Raw genomic sequence first — 6,749 nt, forward strand, 5'->3', positions numbered from 1 at the left:
GAAAGAGAAAATGAGTACTTGAAAGAAAAATTAAAAAGAATTGAGGGGGAGAAGATGGAATTGGAGTTGCATGTTTCTGATGTCGTCGATGATCACAAGATCAATATGGAGAAAATGCGCTTGAAGATTAGAAAGATTAGAAAATATGCCATCGATAGTGAGGCTTGGTATCATTATGCTGTTGGATCCATTGTTACCTTAGTTGCGATCTTGATCGTATTTGTTGTTGCATTTAAATGCTTTAGCTAGAGAGTTATTTGTTTGTTGCATTTAAGTGATGTATAAAATTTATGTATGAACTTGTATTAATTTGGTCTATTCGGTGTTGTGTAATGAAGATGAGCCGGCAATGGATGTACGATGACCGATGGTCTCCCCAGTTCGTTGAGGGCGTGCATACTTTTCTGCTTGCGGCTGAGGCAAACAAGTGGGCGGATGGTTTTATGCCTTGTCCATGTGCTCGCTGTAAGAATGGTCACAATTACTCTACGTCAAGAACCATTCACGTCCACCTGTTTAAGTCCGGTTTCATGCCCCACTATAATGTTTGGACCAAGCACAGAGAAAGAGGGGTTATGATGGAAGACAATGAAGAAGGAGAGGACGACGACAGCTATCCTGGCCATGGGTTCCCTGAATACGATGATACAACAATGGGGGAAGAAGCTGAGCCGGTAATGCGGGAAGAAGCTGAGCCGGCAGTGCGGGAAGAAGCTGAAGAAGAGGCATCAGATGAGCCCGTTGATGATCTAGGTCGGGCCATTGCCGATGCAAAGAGAAACTACGCAAGTGATTTGGAGAAGAAGAAGTTGCAGCGCATGTTAGAGGATCACAAAAAATTGTTATACCTGAATTGCGTAGGTGACAAGAAAAAGCTGGGCACCACACTGGAATTGCTGCAATGGAAGGCAGAGAATGGTGTATCTGACAAGGGATTTGGAAAGTTGCTGGTAATGATAAAGGATATACTTCCAAAGGACAACGAATTGCCCGAGAGTATGTACGAAGCAAAGAAGGTTGTCTGCCCTCTAGGGTTAGAGGTGCAGAAGATACATGCATGCCCTAATGATTGCATCCTCTACCGCGGTGAGTACGAGGATTTGAACGCTTGCCCGGTATGTGGTGCATTGCGCTATAAGATCAGCCGCGATGACCCTGGTGATGTCGAGGGCGAGCGCCCCAGGAAGAAGATTCCTGCCAAGGTGATGTGGTATGCTCCTATAATACCACGGTTGAAACGTTTGTTCCAAAACAAAGAGCATGCCAAGGCGATGCGATGACATAGAGAAGACCGTAAGAAAGACGGAAAGTTGAGAGTACCCGCTGACGGGTCGCAGTGGAGAAAAATCGAAAGAAAGTACAGGAAGGAGTTTGTAGATGACGCAAGGAGCGTATGGTTTGGTCTAAGCACAGATGGCATTAATCCTTTTGGGGAGCAGAGCAGCAACCATAGCACCTGGCCTGTGACTCTATGTTTGTATAACCTTCCTCCTTGGTTGTGCATGAAGCGGAAGTTCATTATGATGCCAGTGCTCATCCAAGGCCCTAAGCAACCCGGCAACGACATTGATGTGTACCTAAGGCCATTAGTTGAAGAACTCTTACAACTGTGGAATGGAACAGGTGTACGTGCGTGGGATGAGCACATGGGGGAAGAATTTGACCTAAAGGCGTTGCTGTTCGTGACCATCAATGATTGGACTGCTCTCAGTAACCTTTCAGGATAGACAAACAAGGGATACCACGCATGCACGCACTGTTTGGACGATACCGACAGTATATATTTGGCTAATTGTAAGAAGAATGTGTACCTGGGACATCGTCGATTTCTTCCGAGCAGGCATCCCGTAAGAAAGAAAGGCAAGCATTTCAAAGGTGAGGTGGATCACCAGACGAAGCCTCGCCATCGTACTGGTGCTGATGTGCATGATATGGTCAAGGATTTGAAGGTGGTCTTTGGAAAGGGTCCTGGTGGACAACCTGTTCCGAATGACGCTAACGGACGCGCACCCATGTGGAAGAAGAAATCTATATTTTGGGACCTTCCCTATTGGAAAGACCTAGAGGTCCGCTCCGCAATCGACGTGATGCACGTGACGAAGAATCTTTGTGTGACCCTGCTTGGCTTCTTGGGCGTGTATGGGAAGACAAAAGATACACCTGAGGCACAAGAGGACCATCAACGTATGCACGCAAAAGACGGCATACATCAGGGTCATGCAAGCTACGCTCTTACCAAAAAAGAGAAGGAAATCTTCTTTGAATGCCTGCTCAGTATTAAGGTACCGTCTGGCTTCTCGTCGAATATAAAGGGAATAATAAACATGGCAGAGAAAAAATTCCAGAACCTAAAGTCTCATGACTGCCACGTGATTATGACGCAACTGCTTTCGGTTGCATTGAGGGGGCTTCTACCGGAAAACGTTTGATTATCCATTGTGAAGCTATGTGCATTTCTCAATGCAATCTCTCAGAAGGTAATCGATCCAGAAATCATACCAAGGTTAGAGAATGATTTGGTGCAATGTCTTGTCAGTTTCGAGTTGGTGTTCCCACCATCCTTCTTCAACATCATGACGCACGTCCTAGTTCACCTATGCGAAGAGATTAACGTTTTGGGTCCTGTATTTCTACACAATATGTTCCCCTTTGAGAGGTTCATGGGAGTCTTAAAGAAATATGTTCATAACCGTGCTAGGCCAGAAGGAAGCATCTCCAAGGGTCGTCAAAATGAGGAGGTCGTTGAGTTTTGTATTGACTTTATTCCTGACCTTAAGCCGATTGGTGTTCCTGAATCACGTTATAAGGGCGGACTGGATGGAAAAGGCATGCTAGGAGGGGAACAAAGAATATGTATGGACGGACATTCTATCACTGAAGCACACTACACAGTTCTACAGAATTCCGCCTTGGTGGCTCCGTATATGGATGAACACAAGAATTTGCTACGCTCCAAACACCCGGAGCGGTCTGATGACTGGATTACACGTGAACAAACCAGGAGTTTCGCCAGCTGGTTGCAGACACGTACCATGAATGACACCTCTATTAAAGATGACATGTACTTGTTGTCCCAGTTACCATCTTCGAATATAATGACTTTCAAAGGGTACGAGATAAATGGTAATACATTTTACACGATCGCACAAGATAAGAAGAGCACCAACCAAAACAGTGTTGTCCGCTTTGATGCAGAAACCAAGACAGGAAAGGAAACATATTATGGTTATATACAGGACATATGGGAACTTGACTATCGACGTGGTTTGAAGGTCCCTTTGTTTCGGTGCAAATGGGTCAATATGACACGAGGCGGGGTAACGGAAGACCCGCAGTACGGAATGACAGCAGTGGATCTCAACAATCTTGCGTATGCAGACGAACCATTCGTCCTAGCCAATGATGTGGCACGGGTTTTCTATGTGAAGGACATGTCTACCAAGCCAAGAAAAGGAAAAGATAAGGAAGCGAATGCATCGTACGATGAGCCAAAGCGGCACATAGTTCTTTCTGGGAAGAGAAACATCGTGGGAGTGGATGACAAGACAGACAAGTCAGAAGATTATGAAAAGTTTGATGAAATTGCTCCATTCACAGGGAATATTGACCCGAGCATCCCGTTAAATGATGAAGATTTTCCATGGTTACGGCGCAAAGGGACACACGCGAAGAAAAAGTTTAACACCCAAAGATCTGGGATGTGATCGGCTTCACTATCATCACTTTCTTCTGTGTTTCACACCCAGAAGGGAATCTCTGTAATAGTTAGGGTAGTTAATTATGTGTTTTGGCATTTGAAACGCGAAGAAATTTTATGTGCAAACAAATTCTTTCATGCCTTTACTGATTTTTAAAGTTAAGTTATTCACAAACTAGTGATTCACACTAATTTCAAATAATTCAAAATTTAAACTATTCAAATTTGAAAACTACGGGCACTAACAGAAAGTTTGTAATTTTTTGTACCTAAATCAAAAATATTCACAAAGAAACTCTAAATACACAAAAAAACAACTCAAAAATAAATAAAGCAAAAAAATAAAAAAAGCCCGCCTACTAGGCCAAAGCGGCCGGCATACGACTAGAAACCCAACCTGTTGTTGGGCCAGGATGCAGGCCCGCAAAGGCCCAGTAGGCCAACAGGGCAGCACAGAACATGTAGGCCCAGTAGGCCTGCTTTGGAGAGGAGATCGAGAGAGCTACCGCACGGGGGTTTATAAACCAGTGCGGTCGCCCCTCGGCTAGCGAGGTGGGACTAAACTTGCCGCACCGCACTTGCGCCAGCGCACCCCCTTTAGTACCGGGTCGTGGCACCAACCGGTACTAAAGGGGGGGGGGGCCTTTGGTACCGGTTGGAGCCACCACCCGGTACTAAAGGGGGTCGCTTCCGCCGCTTGGCCTGGCCAAAACAGGCCTTTAGTACTGGTTGGTGGCTCGAACCGGTACTAAAGGCCCCTCCTATATAAACAACACTTACGAAAATTTCAGTTTCTCATCTGCTTCTTCTCCTCTGCACCGTCGCCCGCCACGCTCCCCGTACGTCTCCATCCCTCGTCACCGCCCCCGTCGCCACCCCGTCCCCGTCGTCGCCGCCCCGTCGTCCCCGTCCCCGTCGTCACCGCCGCCCCGTCCCGGCCCGTCCCACGTCGTCCCCGTCCCCGTCGTTGCCGCCCCGTACGTCCCCGTCGTCGTCGCCGCCCCAGCCCGTACGTCCCCGTCCCCGTCATCGCCGCCCCGTCCCTGTCCCGTCGTCGTCATCCCCATCGTCGCCGCGCCCCTCGCCGTCCCCGTCGCCGCCCCCCGTCGCCTCTCGCCTCACCGGTGAGTGCACACACACACATACATTTTTTGTTTTTTAGTTATACAAATAGTTAGAAATTTTTCTGTTTTTTAGAAATAGTTAGAAATGTTAGAATTGTTAGAATTGTTAGAATAGTTAGAAATGTTAGAATTGTTAGAAATTTTTATGTTTTTTAGTTATAGAAATAGTTATAAAAAAAAGTTAGAATTGTTAGAAATTTTTCTGTTTTTTAGAAATAGTTAGAAATGTTAGAATTGTTAGAATAGTTAGAAATGTTAGAATTGTTAGAAATTTTTCTGTTTTTTAGTTATAGAAATAGTTATAAAAAAGTTAGAATTGTTAGAAATTTTTCTGTTTTTTAGTTATAGAAATAGTTATAAAAAAGTTAGAAATTTTTCTTTTTTTTAGTTCTAGAAATATTAGAAATGTTATAGAAATGTTAGTTATATAGAAATGTTAGAAATTTTAGTTATCAAAATCCAATCATTAAAAAAATGTTACTTTTTGCGGGCATATAGCTAGTATTTGTTCTCGACGATGCCCGGCCCGCATCCTCGTCGTCGACCCGTCCGCGACGACGTCCGACTGACCCATGTCCGGGACTGGGCTCCGCCAGGCTGGCACTGGGAGGTGCTGCCTGGAGGGGCGCGCCGCTTGATGAACCCGGCCCCGGGTCCCGTCGTCGACCCTAATCTCATTTGGTGGCGTTCGCGTGGGCCAGTTTCGGTGCGGAGGGAGCCGGCCCCGCCGGAGGTGGTACGTCGCCGTGTTAGGGAGGAGGACGAGCACGTCCATCGCTACATGGTTGCGTTAGAGGGCGGCAGGTTCTCCAATACCTGGCAGTTTCTTCAGGGATCTCACTTCAGCTATGATCTTGTGAGGGTTCCTTCTCTTTGGGTGTCCACCGCCCGCGCCGCAGGAACCGGGAGTATCCTAGATTCTTCTGTAGTATTCGATCTTTATTAGCTACCTAGCCAGTTATGTACTCGATATATAATATTCAAGACGATGTATTCGAGATTATATATTATTCGAGACGATGTATTCGAGATTATATCTATTATTCGAGACGATGTATTCGAGATTATATCTATTATTCGAGACGATGTATTCGAGATTATATCTATTATTCGAGACTATGTAATTTGAATACTAAATTGTTCTATATTTCTTTTGGCATAGTTAAATAAAAGCTATGGCGGACAATACCAACAGAGAGGGAGAACAGACCATGTTCGATATAATACGCGGGCCAGATGATGATCAGAATGAAGAAGATTATGACGGCTCCGAATTTCTAAACAACACCGGAGAGGGTGATATGATATTCGATCGCGACGACCGAATTGATGAAGTCATGAACTACGATTATGAAAACACCGGAGAGGTATATATATTTATATAAGCAGGCATCTGGTGATCATCACATGTTTCAAATGAGTTGAAGATATATTAACGAATCGATCTTTCTTCTTTCAGCCATCCGGATCGAGCAAATCTTCAGGCAACAGGACAAAATGAGGCCCGAACAAAAAGTTGAAGGAGGGCGTAAAGTATAATATCGAGGCAATCAAACCTAATGGCGAACCATTAGCGCCTAAGAAGATTGCGGACAAGTTCGTTCGTCAGTGCGCAGTTCTTGTGAAGGACCAACTCCCGATCTCCCTTCAATAATGGAGAGAGCCAGCAAAGCCACGTCCAGATCTTACTTTTGTCGACGACAGACAAAAAAGTCTGCTTTGGGATACTCTCATGGAACATTTCACCCTACCAGATCATTTCACAGAAGCAGATGTGCAGAAAGTCAAGGACGCTGCTCTTAGGAAGATGGCGGTTGCATTCAAGAACCACAAGAATCGTGAATGGGACAAGTACGTCAAGGGAGGAAGGAAGACTCCAGTATTCGAGGGAACACTAGAGAATCAAAGTGCTCATTGGGACGATTTCG

The 6,749-nt window shown here is 45.4% G+C and overlaps 1 pseudogene; it reads left to right on the forward strand.

The window, feature by feature from the left end:
* The first annotated feature begins 1,054 nt into the window (after positions 1-1,054).
* LOC147958771 (uncharacterized) lies at positions 1,055-3,154 on the forward strand (annotated as a pseudogene).
* Positions 3,155-6,749: the final 3,595 nt, after the last annotated feature.

This window comes from Triticum urartu, chromosome 7A (genome assembly GCF_056163025.1).
Source record: "Triticum urartu cultivar PI428250 chromosome 7A, HENAU_Tu73, whole genome shotgun sequence".
Taxonomy (NCBI): Eukaryota; Viridiplantae; Streptophyta; class Magnoliopsida; order Poales; family Poaceae; genus Triticum; species Triticum urartu.